General features: G+C 40.7%; 1 protein-coding gene across 3 annotated transcripts in view; it reads left to right on the top strand.

The window, feature by feature from the left end:
- Positions 1-16,589, top strand: part of St7l (suppression of tumorigenicity 7 like) — an 84,161-nt gene that overhangs the window by 43,231 nt on the left and 24,341 nt on the right. The window lies entirely within an intron of this gene.

Genomic DNA, 16,589 nt, shown 5'->3' with positions numbered 1-16,589 from the left:
AATATCTACAACTTTGGGAAAGCAAAACCTATGTTTAAAACAATTTATCACTGTTAAAATCAATATTAGAAGCATTACTATCATATTACGAAGTTTGGATATCAATTAATACCTATGAATACCTATTAAAGCAAGCTTTAACGCTTTAATAAAGAGGCATTGCTTTATATCTTATCTTAAATTTTACTATTTAGGATAGGAACCACATTAATCATTATCTAAACTAGAAATATCTTAAGAGACTCAGCCTCTGAAGCTTAATCTCAAACTCTAAATCGCTTAGCTGTGTGTCCCTATGAGTAGCACCTCCCGAAGTGGTGACTATAGGTGAAGCGGGAGATTCGCAAGAGGACCAATTCTCATTAAGGTAATGGGCAATTCCTCTATCTGAGTGATTTTTGTTAAAATTCAGTCCATCATCAGAGTTTCCACATTTATCAATTTTTGAGTTAAGAAGATCTTTTTCTGAGGAGGCCTTCTCTGATAGGCACTCCTCCTGAGATACCGCAAGCTCCGCCTGAGGGCGATTTAGCCCTGGAAAAGTTGCATCTTTTATAGCATCATTTACAAACGCCCAGAGACCTAGGGTAAAATTATCTGTCTGAGCGATATTCAGGGCCTCACCAACTTTCTCCCAGGTTCCACAATCTATCGTTTCTTCTTCCTTGAAACATGGACAACAGCTATCTATCTTATCTAAAAAATTTCTTACTAATTGTACTTCAAGCCTTACTCCTCTGGCCTGAAGCAACTCCTGAAAACTAAAAACAACCGCCTGATCCATGACTTTAAACCCTTCCTTCTTCCACCTAAGCAGCTTTCTAAAAAGCTGCGGCACACCGCCTGTCTCCGTATCTAGTTCCGATTAACGAACTGTTGACCCCAAGCAGAAACAGTGTTGGGTCAGCACTGATTCAAGCTTGATTCGTATCCTACCGCATCCTCAGCAACACTTTACAAAACTGAAATTTTAGGCTAGCACTAGCATGTGTACCTGTCCGTTGCTCCGATGCTCCTCCGATACAAAGATCCTTTCCTTTCTTGTGGAGCTCCACACAGCAGTCGTTTCTCTTAGCATCCCTCTGCCATTCTTCAGGTCCCAGTTCTGGCGCCAACTGTTGCGGCCTGCCCGCAGTCCAAAACACGAACGGTTCAACTGAGAATGGCAGTTCGAACTGAAAAGAGAGGAATCTAGACGGGGCGGAAGAAAGAATGGAGCCAAGACAACAAACATTCTGATCAAGGCTCAATTTTACTATTTCCAGACACTCAGTTATAAAGGAAGGGGGAGGGAACCCAACTTCCCTCCAAGTAACTCAGGGTCCAGTAGCAGGGCGAACACGTGTGTGCCTCCAGGCAGCAAAGGCAGGTTCCAGCAGTAGGCGTGGCAGGACGAATGAGCAGGTAGCTCCACCCTTGAGCAAGCAGGTTCCAGGCTGGGGGAAGGGAGGCCACATCTCCTCCCATTAGATAACAAAACAAACAAAAATAAAAAAGGGGCTGGCCTGAGGCAGAAAAATTATTTATGTTCAATAGTTCTGCCTGAGTTCTTAGGGCTAAAGAAAAAAACCTGTTTCTGTGTGATTCCCTAACTTTTCTAATGGTAAACTGTATTTGGCTAAGACTGTCTTTATTATCCTAGTAAACCACTAACAACAGAATAGGCTCTGACTTTATAATGCTAATTAGTGCTGAATAGGTAGCTACCTGTTTGCATTTTAAGTATGGCGTTGGAACCCTGGCTGAGTTTAACTAAACAAATTTAGAATAACACTGAGCTGATAATCCTCCGCAATTTTGGGTGACAGGCAGGGGAAACAGGGAGAAGGGGGTAAGACCAGCTCTTTAGTACAAGGCCAGTTGGCTTTTTTATTTGGGTGGGAGGCAGTGAAGGGCTTGCCCTTACTACAGTAAGGTCTCCAACCTCTCTCCCCCCTATTAATTAAGTTTAAATAGGCAATGCTTAACAGAGGTGATCAAATGATTTTTTTTTCATCCATAGATGAGTGGGCCTTTAACCTTGACTTGGGTGGACATTGACCTGATTCCTCCCGTGAGTGTTATAACAACTCACATCTGTGGCTCTTGGTATCTTTTGGGGAGGGGAGGCAGAGCCTTAAGTATTTTTGGTTTTTAGCTGGAGTCAGATACCAACTTCCTTCAAATCAGGTGTGTCGCACAGGGAACTCAGAAACGGTCAAGCTGGACCTTTCCTCCGCAGTAATCTCCTGCGCCAAGCGGTACCCATACTGTATTCATATGATTATGAATCAGTACGCGCAGTTCTGAGCGATGCGCGGTCTCTATATGAGACTTGTCAACCTCAGATTTAGCAAAGCCTAGACAAGAATTATGTCAGTATTAACACCATGGATTGTGGTTAAAATAGGAGCTGGAGGTCTTTCCTCTTCATCCCTGTTATTCCCTAGCCTGAGGAACTAAGGACACCTTGCAGTAACAGCAAGGGTGAAAAGTCAGAGGCCAGCTAAGGGACTAAGCCCATCTCTATCAAAATAAGAACTAATCTCTGTAAATATATGAAATTTCTACTTCCCTAGCTCTCCTGGTAAATCTAAATCCTATCTCAGACTGAAAGCCACGTGTTGGGATGTCCTTGGAAGGGAGATTAGCAGTACCACCTGTTTGCTCTTAGGGGCGGAGAACCGGAGAATGTAGATTGACCTGCTTGAGAAAAGGAAGAAATCTAAACAATGAGAGAGTAGCAATGTAAATTTTCTGTTTGGAGAAGTCAAGGTACTTTATTTAGATGCAAATTGTAAAACTAAAGCTAATCTCCGGCCTCCTGTAGGGGAATTGGCTCAGAGGAATACGGCGTTTCTGGGAGGTTCCACTCCCAGCTGAATTCTAAGCACCAGAGGAATTTTAGTCTTTAGAATGATACTTACGAGAAGAGACAGAATCTGTGTTTACCTGACGAATTAATCTCTCTGGTAGCCACCGTGCTTCATCTTCATCTCGTGAAAAAACACAAACCGAGCCTCTTCCCCAGATTAGAACTGGATCTGGACCCTTCCATTTATTAGTCAGGGCGTCCTTCCATTTTACCAATGCATAAGAATTAGAAGTAACTGGGTGCCAGTGGCGTTCCGCTGCAGACTGACCTTTAATGTCAGTCTGCAAAAAGTTTAGGGAAAATAAGGTGAAGGCAAGATGAGCCTTTGGTGACCTTGGGGGAAATGCTCTGAATTAACTTTGCTAGGTAATTTAGAATATAGGAATCTCTAATAATTGAACTGAATATTAGACCAGTCTAAGATTGAGTTAGAATGGCTGGTCACACTGAAGAAGAGTGAAAAATCATTATGACTCTATTAAATGACTAATTTTACTAAGTCTGAATATACAGTCTCTGATGTACTATTGCCATAAAGTTAAAAGGCTAGAAGCTAGTCTAAACTGGAAAAATGACAAGCAAGGATTTAAGGTAAACTTCCCTTGAGAAGCATTAGTTAATAAAATACTTTCCACTTAGGAAACAATATATACTGAAAGATTAAAACTTTTGGCTTCTTGTAAAGAAGCAGAAACAATAAACATTTTTCTTACATAATGTAAAGCTATATTAGCCATACGTAGAGGCAAAATTTTCTAGTGATTACCAGTTTACTAGAAGCAAAAATCTTTGAATTTAAGCATTATTTTAAACATCTGAATAGATCTGTAACACTGTTAAAAAGAAATTTTCTTGAACACAGGGAAAAACTTTTTTAGGCATTGTTTGCAAAACAAAAGAAAGGGCCACAAGCCGCTCTGGGGCTGCCCAGAGCCCTGTATTGACTCAAAGGTAAAATACTTTTTAATCTGAGCATTAATCTTAAATTTGCAATCAAACTGCAAGCTGCAGTCAATGGAACAATGGCAGTTTTAACCATAATTTTAAAGTTTTTGTGCAAGGTTAGGATAATATCTACAACTTTGGGAAAGCAAAACCTATGTTTAAAACAATTTATCACTGTTAAAATCAATATTAGAAGCATTACTATCATATTACGAAGTTTGGATATCAATTAATACCTATGAATACCTATTAAAGCAAGCTTTAACGCTTTAATAAAGAGGCATTGCTTTATATCTTATCTTAAATTTTACTATTTAGGATAGGAACCACATTAATCATTATCTAAACTAGAAATATCTTAAGAGACTCAGCCTCTGAAGCTTAATCTCAAACTCTAAATCGCTTAGCTGTGTGTCCCTATGAGTAGCACCTCCCGAAGTGGTGACTATAGGTGAAGCGGGAGATTCGCAAGAGGACCAATTCTCATTAAGGTAATGGGCAATTCCTCTATCTGAGTGATTTTTGTTAAAATTCAGTCCATCATCAGAGTTTCCACATTTATCAATTTTTGAGTTAAGAAGATCTTTTTCTGAGGAGGCCTTCTCTGATAGGCACTCCTCCTGAGATACCGCAAGCTCCGCCTGAGGGCGATTTAGCCCTGGAAAAGTTGCATCTTTTATAGCATCATTTACAAACGCCCAGAGACCTAGGGTAAAATTATCTGTCTGAGCGATATTCAGGGCCTCACCAACTTTCTCCCAGGTTCCACAATCTATCGTTTCTTCTTCCTTGAAACATGGACAACAGCTATCTATCTTATCTAAAAAATTTCTTACTAATTGTACTTCAAGCCTTACTCCTCTGGCCTGAAGCAACTCCTGAAAACTAAAAACAACCGCCTGATCCATGACTTTAAACCCTTCCTTCTTCCACCTAAGCAGCTTTCTAAAAAGCTGCGGCACACCGCCTGTCTCCGTATCTAGTTCCGATTAACGAACTGTTGACCCCAAGCAGAAACAGTGTTGGGTCAGCACTGATTCAAGCTTGATTCGTATCCTACCGCATCCTCAGCAACACTTTACAAAACTGAAATTTTAGGCTAGCACTAGCATGTGTACCTGTCCGTTGCTCCGATGCTCCTCCGATACAAAGATCCTTTCCTTTCTTGTGGAGCTCCACACAGCAGTCGTTTCTCTTAGCATCCCTCTGCCATTCTTCAGGTCCCAGTTCTGGCGCCAACTGTTGCGGCCTGCCCGCAGTCCAAAACACGAACGGTTCAACTGAGAATGGCAGTTCGAACTGAAAAGAGAGGAATCTAGACGGGGCGGAAGAAAGAATGGAGCCAAGACAACAAACATTCTGATCAAGGCTCAATTTTACTATTTCCAGACACTCAGTTATAAAGGAAGGGGGAGGGAACCCAACTTCCCTCCAAGTAACTCAGGGTCCAGTAGCAGGGCGAACACGTGTGTGCCTCCAGGCAGCAAAGGCAGGTTCCAGCAGTAGGCGTGGCAGGACGAATGAGCAGGTAGCTCCACCCTTGAGCAAGCAGGTTCCAGGCTGGGGGAAGGGAGGCCACATCTCCTCCCATTAGATAACAAAACAAACAAAAATAAAAAAGGGGCTGGCCTGAGGCAGAAAAATTATTTATGTTCAATAGTTCTGCCTGAGTTCTTAGGGCTAAAGAAAAAAACCTGTTTCTGTGTGATTCCCTAACTTTTCTAATGGTAAACTGTATTTGGCTAAGACTGTCTTTATTATCCTAGTAAACCACTAACAACAGAATAGGCTCTGACTTTATAATGCTAATTAGTGCTGAATAGGTAGCTACCTGTTTGCATTTTAAGTATGGCGTTGGAACCCTGGCTGAGTTTAACTAAACAAATTTAGAATAACACTGAGCTGATAATCCTCCGCAATTTTGGGTGACAGGCAGGGGAAACAGGGAGAAGGGGGTAAGACCAGCTCTTTAGTACAAGGCCAGTTGGCTTTTTTATTTGGGTGGGAGGCAGTGAAGGGCTTGCCCTTACTACAGTAAGGTCTCCAACCTCTCTCCCCCCTATTAATTAAGTTTAAATAGGCAATGCTTAACAGAGGTGATCAAATGATTTTTTTTTCATCCATAGATGAGTGGGCCTTTAACCTTGACTTGGGTGGACATTGACCTGATTCCTCCCGTGAGTGTTATAACAACTCACATCTGTGGCTCTTGGTATCTTTTGGGGAGGGGAGGCAGAGCCTTAAGTATTTTTGGTTTTTAGCTGGAGTCAGATACCAACTTCCTTCAAATCAGGTGTGTCGCACAGGGAACTCAGAAACGGTCAAGCTGGACCTTTCCTCCGCAGTAATCTCCTGCGCCAAGCGGTACCCATACTGTATTCATATGATTATGAATCAGTACGCGCAGTTCTGAGCGATGCGCGGTCTCTATATGAGACTTGTCAACCTCAGATTTAGCAAAGCCTAGACAAGAATTATGTCAGTATTAACACCATGGATTGTGGTTAAAATAGGAGCTGGAGGTCTTTCCTCTTCATCCCTGTTATTCCCTAGCCTGAGGAACTAAGGACACCTTGCAGTAACAGCAAGGGTGAAAAGTCAGAGGCCAGCTAAGGGACTAAGCCCATCTCTATCAAAATAAGAACTAATCTCTGTAAATATATGAAATTTCTACTTCCCTAGCTCTCCTGGTAAATCTAAATCCTATCTCAGACTGAAAGCCACGTGTTGGGATGTCCTTGGAAGGGAGATTAGCAGTACCACCTGTTTGCTCTTAGGGGCGGAGAACCGGAGAATGTAGATTGACCTGCTTGAGAAAAGGAAGAAATCTAAACAATGAGAGAGTAGCAATGTAAATTTTCTGTTTGGAGAAGTCAAGGTACTTTATTTAGATGCAAATTGTAAAACTAAAGCTAATCTCCGGCCTCCTGTAGGGGAATTGGCTCAGAGGAATACGGCGTTTCTGGGAGGTTCCACTCCCAGCTGAATTCTAAGCACCAGAGGAATTTTAGTCTTTAGAATGATACTTACGAGAAGAGACAGAATCTGTGTTTACCTGACGAATTAATCTCTCTGGTAGCCACCGTGCTTCATCTTCATCTCGTGAAAAAACACAAACCGAGCCTCTTCCCCAGATTAGAACTGGATCTGGACCCTTCCATTTATTAGTCAGGGCGTCCTTCCATTTTACCAATGCATAAGAATTAGAAGTAACTGGGTGCCAGTGGCGTTCCGCTGCAGACTGACCTTTAATGTCAGTCTGCAAAAAGTTTAGGGAAAATAAGGTGAAGGCAAGATGAGCCTTTGGTGACCTTGGGGGAAATGCTCTGAATTAACTTTGCTAGGTAATTTAGAATATAGGAATCTCTAATAATTGAACTGAATATTAGACCAGTCTAAGATTGAGTTAGAATGGCTGGTCACACTGAAGAAGAGTGAAAAATCATTATGACTCTATTAAATGACTAATTTTACTAAGTCTGAATATACAGTCTCTGATGTACTATTGCCATAAAGTTAAAAGGCTAGAAGCTAGTCTAAACTGGAAAAATGACAAGCAAGGATTTAAGGTAAACTTCCCTTGAGAAGCATTAGTTAATAAAATACTTTCCACTTAGGAAACAATATATACTGAAAGATTAAAACTTTTGGCTTCTTGTAAAGAAGCAGAAACAATAAACATTTTTCTTACATAATGTAAAGCTATATTAGCCATACGTAGAGGCAAAATTTTCTAGTGATTACCAGTTTACTAGAAGCAAAAATCTTTGAATTTAAGCATTATTTTAAACATCTGAATAGATCTGTAACACTGTTAAAAAGAAATTTTCTTGAACACAGGGAAAAACTTTTTTAGGCATTGTTTGCAAAACAAAAGAAAGGGCCACAAGCCGCTCTGGGGCTGCCCAGAGCCCTGTATTGACTCAAAGGTAAAATACTTTTTAATCTGAGCATTAATCTTAAATTTGCAATCAAACTGCAAGCTGCAGTCAATGGAACAATGGCAGTTTTAACCATAATTTTAAAGTTTTTGTGCAAGGTTAGGATAATATCTACAACTTTGGGAAAGCAAAACCTATGTTTAAAACAATTTATCACTGTTAAAATCAATATTAGAAGCATTACTATCATATTACGAAGTTTGGATATCAATTAATACCTATGAATACCTATTAAAGCAAGCTTTAACGCTTTAATAAAGAGGCATTGCTTTATATCTTATCTTAAATTTTACTATTTAGGATAGGAACCACATTAATCATTATCTAAACTAGAAATATCTTAAGAGACTCAGCCTCTGAAGCTTAATCTCAAACTCTAAATCGCTTAGCTGTGTGTCCCTATGAGTAGCACCTCCCGAAGTGGTGACTATAGGTGAAGCGGGAGATTCGCAAGAGGACCAATTCTCATTAAGGTAATGGGCAATTCCTCTATCTGAGTGATTTTTGTTAAAATTCAGTCCATCATCAGAGTTTCCACATTTATCAATTTTTGAGTTAAGAAGATCTTTTTCTGAGGAGGCCTTCTCTGATAGGCACTCCTCCTGAGATACCGCAAGCTCCGCCTGAGGGCGATTTAGCCCTGGAAAAGTTGCATCTTTTATAGCATCATTTACAAACGCCCAGAGACCTAGGGTAAAATTATCTGTCTGAGCGATATTCAGGGCCTCACCAACTTTCTCCCAGGTTCCACAATCTATCGTTTCTTCTTCCTTGAAACATGGACAACAGCTATCTATCTTATCTAAAAAATTTCTTACTAATTGTACTTCAAGCCTTACTCCTCTGGCCTGAAGCAACTCCTGAAAACTAAAAACAACCGCCTGATCCATGACTTTAAACCCTTCCTTCTTCCACCTAAGCAGCTTTCTAAAAAGCTGCGGCACACCGCCTGTCTCCGTATCTAGTTCCGATTAACGAACTGTTGACCCCAAGCAGAAACAGTGTTGGGTCAGCACTGATTCAAGCTTGATTCGTATCCTACCGCATCCTCAGCAACACTTTACAAAACTGAAATTTTAGGCTAGCACTAGCATGTGTACCTGTCCGTTGCTCCGATGCTCCTCCGATACAAAGATCCTTTCCTTTCTTGTGGAGCTCCACACAGCAGTCGTTTCTCTTAGCATCCCTCTGCCATTCTTCAGGTCCCAGTTCTGGCGCCAACTGTTGCGGCCTGCCCGCAGTCCAAAACACGAACGGTTCAACTGAGAATGGCAGTTCGAACTGAAAAGAGAGGAATCTAGACGGGGCGGAAGAAAGAATGGAGCCAAGACAACAAACATTCTGATCAAGGCTCAATTTTACTATTTCCAGACACTCAGTTATAAAGGAAGGGGGAGGGAACCCAACTTCCCTCCAAGTAACTCAGGGTCCAGTAGCAGGGCGAACACGTGTGTGCCTCCAGGCAGCAAAGGCAGGTTCCAGCAGTAGGCGTGGCAGGACGAATGAGCAGGTAGCTCCACCCTTGAGCAAGCAGGTTCCAGGCTGGGGGAAGGGAGGCCACATCTCCTCCCATTAGATAACAAAACAAACAAAAATAAAAAAGGGGCTGGCCTGAGGCAGAAAAATTATTTATGTTCAATAGTTCTGCCTGAGTTCTTAGGGCTAAAGAAAAAAACCTGTTTCTGTGTGATTCCCTAACTTTTCTAATGGTAAACTGTATTTGGCTAAGACTGTCTTTATTATCCTAGTAAACCACTAACAACAGAATAGGCTCTGACTTTATAATGCTAATTAGTGCTGAATAGGTAGCTACCTGTTTGCATTTTAAGTATGGCGTTGGAACCCTGGCTGAGTTTAACTAAACAAATTTAGAATAACACTGAGCTGATAATCCTCCGCAATTTTGGGTGACAGGCAGGGGAAACAGGGAGAAGGGGGTAAGACCAGCTCTTTAGTACAAGGCCAGTTGGCTTTTTTATTTGGGTGGGAGGCAGTGAAGGGCTTGCCCTTACTACAGTAAGGTCTCCAACCTCTCTCCCCCCTATTAATTAAGTTTAAATAGGCAATGCTTAACAGAGGTGATCAAATGATTTTTTTTTCATCCATAGATGAGTGGGCCTTTAACCTTGACTTGGGTGGACATTGACCTGATTCCTCCCGTGAGTGTTATAACAACTCACATCTGTGGCTCTTGGTATCTTTTGGGGAGGGGAGGCAGAGCCTTAAGTATTTTTGGTTTTTAGCTGGAGTCAGATACCAACTTCCTTCAAATCAGGTGTGTCGCACAGGGAACTCAGAAACGGTCAAGCTGGACCTTTCCTCCGCAGTAATCTCCTGCGCCAAGCGGTACCCATACTGTATTCATATGATTATGAATCAGTACGCGCAGTTCTGAGCGATGCGCGGTCTCTATATGAGACTTGTCAACCTCAGATTTAGCAAAGCCTAGACAAGAATTATGTCAGTATTAACACCATGGATTGTGGTTAAAATAGGAGCTGGAGGTCTTTCCTCTTCATCCCTGTTATTCCCTAGCCTGAGGAACTAAGGACACCTTGCAGTAACAGCAAGGGTGAAAAGTCAGAGGCCAGCTAAGGGACTAAGCCCATCTCTATCAAAATAAGAACTAATCTCTGTAAATATATGAAATTTCTACTTCCCTAGCTCTCCTGGTAAATCTAAATCCTATCTCAGACTGAAAGCCACGTGTTGGGATGTCCTTGGAAGGGAGATTAGCAGTACCACCTGTTTGCTCTTAGGGGCGGAGAACCGGAGAATGTAGATTGACCTGCTTGAGAAAAGGAAGAAATCTAAACAATGAGAGAGTAGCAATGTAAATTTTCTGTTTGGAGAAGTCAAGGTACTTTATTTAGATGCAAATTGTAAAACTAAAGCTAATCTCCGGCCTCCTGTAGGGGAATTGGCTCAGAGGAATACGGCGTTTCTGGGAGGTTCCACTCCCAGCTGAATTCTAAGCACCAGAGGAATTTTAGTCTTTAGAATGATACTTACGAGAAGAGACAGAATCTGTGTTTACCTGACGAATTAATCTCTCTGGTAGCCACCGTGCTTCATCTTCATCTCGTGAAAAAACACAAACCGAGCCTCTTCCCCAGATTAGAACTGGATCTGGACCCTTCCATTTATTAGTCAGGGCGTCCTTCCATTTTACCAATGCATAAGAATTAGAAGTAACTGGGTGCCAGTGGCGTTCCGCTGCAGACTGACCTTTAATGTCAGTCTGCAAAAAGTTTAGGGAAAATAAGGTGAAGGCAAGATGAGCCTTTGGTGACCTTGGGGGAAATGCTCTGAATTAACTTTGCTAGGTAATTTAGAATATAGGAATCTCTAATAATTGAACTGAATATTAGACCAGTCTAAGATTGAGTTAGAATGGCTGGTCACACTGAAGAAGAGTGAAAAATCATTATGACTCTATTAAATGACTAATTTTACTAAGTCTGAATATACAGTCTCTGATGTACTATTGCCATAAAGTTAAAAGGCTAGAAGCTAGTCTAAACTGGAAAAATGACAAGCAAGGATTTAAGGTAAACTTCCCTTGAGAAGCATTAGTTAATAAAATACTTTCCACTTAGGAAACAATATATACTGAAAGATTAAAACTTTTGGCTTCTTGTAAAGAAGCAGAAACAATAAACATTTTTCTTACATAATGTAAAGCTATATTAGCCATACGTAGAGGCAAAATTTTCTAGTGATTACCAGTTTACTAGAAGCAAAAATCTTTGAATTTAAGCATTATTTTAAACATCTGAATAGATCTGTAACACTGTTAAAAAGAAATTTTCTTGAACACAGGGAAAAACTTTTTTAGGCATTGTTTGCAAAACAAAAGAAAGGGCCACAAGCCGCTCTGGGGCTGCCCAGAGCCCTGTATTGACTCAAAGGTAAAATACTTTTTAATCTGAGCATTAATCTTAAATTTGCAATCAAACTGCAAGCTGCAGTCAATGGAACAATGGCAGTTTTAACCATAATTTTAAAGTTTTTGTGCAAGGTTAGGATAATATCTACAACTTTGGGAAAGCAAAACCTATGTTTAAAACAATTTATCACTGTTAAAATCAATATTAGAAGCATTACTATCATATTACGAAGTTTGGATATCAATTAATACCTATGAATACCTATTAAAGCAAGCTTTAACACTTTAATAAAGAGGCATTGCTTTATATCTTATCTTAAATTTTACTATTTAGGATAGGAACCACATTAATCATTATCTAAACTAGAAATATCTTAAGAGACTCAGCCTCTGAAGCTTAATCTCAAACTCTAAATCGCTTAGCTGTGTGTCCCTATGAGTAGCACCTCCCGAAGTGGTGACTATAGGTGAAGCGGGAGATTCGCAAGAGGACCAATTCTCATTAAGGTAATGGGCAATTCCTCTATCTGAGTGATTTTTGTTAAAATTCAGTCCATCATCAGAGTTTCCACATTTATCAATTTTTGAGTTAAGAAGATCTTTTTCTGAGGAGGCCTTCTCTGATAGGCACTCCTCCTGAGATACCGCAAGCTCCGCCTGAGGGCGATTTAGCCCTGGAAAAGTTGCATCTTTTATAGCATCATTTACAAACGCCCAGAGACCTAGGGTAAAATTATCTGTCTGAGCGATATTCAGGGCCTCACCAACTTTCTCCCAGGTTCCACAATCTATCGTTTCTTCTTCCTTGAAACATGGACAACAGCTATCTATCTTATCTAAAAAATTTCTTACTAATTGTACTTCAAGCCTTACTCCTCTGGCCTGAAGCAACTCCTGAAAACTAAAAACAACCGCCTGATCCATGACTTTAAACCCTTCCTTCTTCCACCTAAGCAGCTTTCTAAAAAGCTGCGGCACACCGCCTGTCTCCGTATCTAGTTCCGATTAACGAACTGTTGACCCCAAGCAGAAACAGTGTTGGGTCAGCACTGATTCAAGCTTGATTCGTATCCTACCGCATCCTCAGCAACACTTTACAAAACTGAAATTTTAGGCTAGCACTAGCATGTGTACCTGTCCGTTGCTCCGATGCTCCTCCGATACAAAGATCCTTTCCTTTCTTGTGGAGCTCCACACAGCAGTCGTTTCTCTTAGCATCCCTCTGCCATTCTTCAGGTCCCAGTTCTGGCGCCAACTGTTGCGGCCTGCCCGCAGTCCAAAACACGAACGGTTCAACTGAGAATGGCAGTTCGAACTGAAAAGAGAGGAATCTAGACGGGGCGGAAGAAAGAATGGAGCCAAGACAACAAACATTCTGATCAAGGCTCAATTTTACTATTTCCAGACACTCAGTTATAAAGGAAGGGGGAGGGAACCCAACTTCCCTCCAAGTAACTCAGGGTCCAGTAGCAGGGCGAACACGTGTGTGCCTCCAGGCAGCAAAGGCAGATTCCAGCAGTAGGCGTGGCAGGACGAATGAGCAGGTAGCTCCACCCTTGAGCAAGCAGGTTCCAGGCTGGGGGAAGGGAGGCCACACGTGCACATGCATATTTGTGGAGAGGATACTTGTGTGTGTGTGTGCATGCCGGGGGAGTACAAGCATATGTGCTCCAGCATGTCCATGTGGAGTACAGACGACAACCTCCAGTGTTGTTCCGCAGGATCCATCCATCTTGTCTTTGAGACAGGATCTCTTGCTGGCCAGAAGCTTACCAAATAGGCTAATCTTCCTGGTTGGCAAGCCACAAGGGTCTGCCTTTCTCCACTACCTCTTAAGGCTGTGATAGCAAGCACCCTACTACCTCTCTGAACATTTTGTTTATGTGGAATCTGGGGCTCTTACATAGGTCCTCATGGTTACATGGCAACTGAGATGGCTTCCCAGCCTCGTATGTTGTTTTAACTTAGTGCCATAGATGAGGCAAGTGCCATATTTGCCTTTTTGGTCTGGCTTATTTTATTTAACATAATAAGTTGCGCTATTTTTTCTGCATGTGTTACAGTTTCTTTTTCCTTTATGCCTGCATAAATTCTGTTGTGTATATGTGCTGCCTTTTTATCTATCCATGTATTGATGAATATCTAGGCTGCTTGTCTTTCCTGTCTGTTGGAAATAGTGCAGCTTTAATGTGGATATGCAAGTCTCTCTGTTGTTGATTAGAGTCATTTGGGTGTATATCAAGAGTTCTGTATTCAGGATTTTTTTGTTTGTTTGTTTTGTTTTGTTTTTTTTTTTTTTTTTGGTTATTCGAGACAGGGTTTCTCTGTGTAGCCCTGGCTGTCCTGGAACTCACTTTGTAGACCAGGCTGGCCTCGAACTCAGAAATCTGCCTGCCTTTGCCTCTGTGTTCAGTTTTAAGGAGTCCCTATACTGACTTCCATAGTCACTGATATAATCCCGCCAGCAGGGAATAAGGAAAGTTCCTCTTCTGCTACAGTCTCACCGATGTACTTGGTCGTAAGTCTTTTTAATGGTAGCCATTCTGACTTGGGGGAGGTGGAATCTCAAAGCAGATTTCATTTGTTTTTCCCTTAGGAGTAAGGGTGTTGAACACTCCACAAATACTTATTGTTTACTTGTATTTCTTTCTTGAAAGCTGCATATTTAGTTTATTAGTTCATTTATTTTATTAAATTCTATTTTATTTAGTATGTAGCCAAATAGAAACTATTGATATGTTATATAATGTCATTCATAACTGTATTTTGGGTAGCCACTTATTGATAGGGTTATTTGTAAAGTTTTTGATGTTTAATTTTTACAGTTCTTTATCCTGGATGTTAATTGTCTGATAGTGATTAGCACACATTTTTCCTGTTGTGTAGGTTGTCTTCACTTCAGGGATTGTTTCCTTTGTGCGCAAATGCATCTCAATTTGATGTAATGCTATTCTATAAGACTGTGTGTATGTGTGTGTATATAACACATTAATTTTTTTTTTTTTTTTTTTTTTTTTTTTTTTTTTGGTTTTTCGAGACAGGGTTTCTCTGTGTAGCCCTGGCTGTCCTGGCACTCACTTTGTAGACCAGGCTGGCCTCGAACTCAGAAATCCACCTGCCTCTGCCTCCCGAGTGCTGGGATTAAAGGCGTGCGCCACCACGCCCGGCTCTAATTTTTTATTTATAGATAGAAATTAGTTTCCCCTTGACCAAATATCAGGGCAGATGCCAGTTCTGCTCTGTCAGAATATACAGCTAAGTGTAATGGTGCTGTGAACTGTCATTTGTAGTCAGACGCTTTAAGCTGAGTGTCATCAAGATGATTATTAAGATGTTCTGGAGAAACTCTAAACCCTAACAACTTGAATGCTATCCCACTTAAATAATATTGATGTCATATGAACTGGAAGAGTTGTGGAATTTGTAGCTGTTTTTGCCAGGTTTTATAAATGATGAAGCATGCACAGCTCGTTCTCTGGCTGTGGGTGCTCGCTATTCCTGGCTCTCAGCTGCAAGCAAGCAAGCATAAAGGGCGTGGGGGATTTCCCCTCAGACTTCAACTGTGGGGTGTAATAATTTAGTTAACCAATGGAAGAGTGTCATTCCGTACATACATATATTTCAATTTTCTTTTGCCTTACAAATTTATTATGCAACTTTGTCAAATAGTTCCATGAGTCTTAGCAGTAAAATGACAGGGGATAAAAGTGTTTACGCAGGGACTATTTTCTGGCAACTCTCCACATAACAGAATGTCTATAGGTCTAGAGCTATGCTGTCTGTTAAAGCTGGAAGCTGTTAGATGTCCGGCAGGAAGATGATAGAAATCTCTTCAGGCTATGGATTTGCTTTGAGGTATTTCACTAATATTGATGATTTATATAGATTTTTTTCCCTACTGAATGTATTTCACTATGTGATAACTATGATGTTGTATCAAAGTAAAATAGTATATTTTCATTGTTTTTGACTTGTTCTTCATTACCTGGCTATGGCTTCAGTTCAACAAAAATTATTTTCCAAGTCACTGAAAAAGATTCTGTGTCTTTTAGCTACTATAGGAATAGTCAAATTCTTTATTTTCAGTAGAAATTATTTCATCTAATCTAACTATCCCACAGAATTCTGTTTTATTAGTTTTTACTCTCATATTCTTTATTTTTATGTGTATGGGTATATTGATTGTATGCATGTCTATTTATCATGTGTGTGACTGATGCTTTATAGACTTCAGAAGAGGGTGTTGGATCTCCTGGACCTGTTCTTATAGACAGTTGTGAGCTTTCCTGTGGGTAGTGGGAATCAAACCCTAATCCTGTGGAAGAGAAGCCAATACTGCTGAATCTCTCCATCCATTACCCAACCATAAGATAGTGTCATTGTTTTTATTGAGATAATTCATATAATTTACTCTCTTAATGTATAGCATTCTGACCTGGTCACATGATTGTAAAATCATTACCACTATCTAATTCTAGAGCATATTCATCAGTCCAGTAAAATGTATGGAGTCACTTCTTTCTCTTCTACCTTTACATGGGTTCCAAAGATTGAACTCAGGCCACCAAGCTTGTGACAAGTCCCCTTTACATGACGAGCCATCTCACTGACACTGATAAATTATTATAAATTAAGTATATTATCAACTTATGATACAGCAATTCTCCAAGGAGATCTGAATGCCTATGTTTACCAAAAGGCTTGGGCACGAGTGTACATAATGATGCCAAAGTGAAAACAACCCAGTTGCTCATCAACCACATAAGCAAACTGCAGTGTAGTCCACAGTGGAGAAAAGAACTTGTGATATGAGAAAAATACGGATGAAGCTCAAAAGTATAGTTCAGAAATGAGGGTTCCATTGGCAGGACATTCAAGAAAGGGCAGGAAGTAGTCTGTGGTGGCGGAAATGTCTCTTGCCTTTGGGATATGTAATTAACAGCAGAGGAGAGCTTTCTGA

The sequence above is a fragment of the Mus caroli genome, unplaced genomic scaffold (genome assembly GCF_978045245.1).
Source record: "Mus caroli unplaced genomic scaffold, Mus_caroli_1 scaffold_3, whole genome shotgun sequence".
NCBI lineage: Eukaryota > Metazoa > Chordata > Mammalia > Rodentia > Muridae > Mus > Mus caroli.
The sequence above is the reverse complement of the archived record's forward strand: the minus strand, read 5'-3'. Positions and strand labels throughout refer to the sequence as shown.